This window comes from Cebus imitator, unplaced genomic scaffold (assembly GCF_001604975.1).
Source record: "Cebus imitator isolate Cc_AM_T3 unplaced genomic scaffold, Cebus_imitator-1.0 Scaffold28, whole genome shotgun sequence".
Lineage (NCBI taxonomy): Eukaryota > Metazoa > Chordata > Mammalia > Primates > Cebidae > Cebus > Cebus imitator.
The window spans coordinates 4,500,057-4,501,831 of NW_016107343.1; the positions used below are offsets into that span (position 1 = coordinate 4,500,057).

The 1,775-nt window shown below is 36.1% G+C and overlaps 1 protein-coding gene across 1 annotated transcript in view; it reads right to left on the reverse strand.

The window, feature by feature from the left end:
* The window catches only part of BUD13 (BUD13 homolog), a 24,508-nt gene that overhangs the window by 20,064 nt on the left and 2,669 nt on the right, over window positions 1-1,775 (reverse strand). The window lies entirely within an intron of this gene.

The following is a 1,775-nucleotide window of genomic DNA, read 5'->3' on the forward strand; positions in this document are numbered from 1 at the left end:
AGTGCTGGGATTACAGGCTTGAGCCACCGCGCCCGGCCCATAATAATAATAATTTAACAAAGTAGGCAAACTGGCATTCTCATTACCTCTAGTGGGAGTGTAAACTGGTAGCACCTTTTGGAAAGCAATATGGGACTATAACTAAAAAGAACCATATCCTTTGATCCATTCATTTCATTTTATGGGAATAAATAAAGAAACTGATTCCTACAATGATTTATGTACAATGATTTATGATATTTTAAAAGTTGAAACAATCCATGTATCCAGTAATAGGACAGATTAAATAAATATTTATATTGAACTACTATGTAACCATTAAAAATCATACACTCAAAGAATATTTTAAGGTCTTACGAAAATATCCACAACCTATTATTTAGCAGAAGAGCAGATTCCAAAACCATGTGTACAGTATGATCCCAATTATGTTCAAAAAAATAAAATACAAGCATGTAAAATCACTAAAGAGAAAAACCTGAAGAGATATGCATCCAAATATTAGCAGTTATCTTTGGATGGTCATAATATAAATGGTTATTCTTTTAAAAACTTTAAACTTTAATTCCCAAAATTCTGTAATAAATATGCATTGCTTTTATAAAATTAAAAAACAACATTGTTAATATTAATTTGTTCTGACCAAAACTAAATTGACTCCCTAAGATCACTATTTCCCTTCTAATTACTAGCAAGCCCTCTTTTAAACAATCTATTTTAGAATTTTGCTGGGAATCAATGTTAAATACTCATCTGGAATCCATCTTTACTATCTTTAGTGCAATTCAGCCTATCAACAGCTCTCCTTTCCACTTTGTTTCTAAGAAATTCTTGGCAATGGTTTCAGGAACCACTGGGAGGTCAATTGCCTATGATTTTGTCCACCTGGCTCTTACTTAGCCTTAAAACTCAATTAAGAGAGTTACATCTTTCAGGATATCTCAACAGAACACAAAGTGTGCTACCTCCCCTGGGCTCTAATGGTACTTGGTATATATGTGAAATATATCCCCAACATTTACCATACTGTTGAAATGTATTTGAAATTCGGTTTTTCATTCTAGGATATAAACTCTAAAGCACAGATATATTCTATTAATCTATGAATCTCCAGTTCCTATGCAAGAATACACAACTTGAAAGCTTAGTTAAATCAATGAAAAAAAGGAGCAAATAAAAAGTTCCCTACAACTGAACCTCAACACTGTTTTCAAGGAAGATTCCAACAACAGCTAATTCGCATCATTAGAACCACAGCTGCTTCTCATCATGACTCTATCACTGATGTTGAGGAGTTCTCACTCTCTCTGTGATCCATCTCATTTCTAGGCTGATGGGCCCTCCATAAAGAGAGAAGTTAGTATACAGGCATCATCAAAGAAAATTATTTAAAACAGCTCTTTGGAAACTGTCACCTCTTTTCTGTTCTCAACTATCCCCTCTACAAATCTACCCTGAGCTGGGAAAAGAATTGAGAAGCTTGGCCAGGCGCAGTGGCTCACGACTGTAATTCCAGCACTTTGGGAAGGCCAAGGCAGGTGGATCATTTGAGGTCAGGAGTTCAAGACCAGCCTGGACAACATGGTGAAACCCCATCCCTACAAATATACAAAAAAAAAATAATTAGGCATGATGGCAGGTGCCTGTAAATCCAGCTACTGGGGAAGCTGAGGCAGGAAAATTGCTTGAACCCAGGAGGCAGAGATTATGGTGAGTCAAGATCACACCATTGCACTGGAGCCTGGGCAACAAAGCAAAACTCCGTCTCAAAAAAA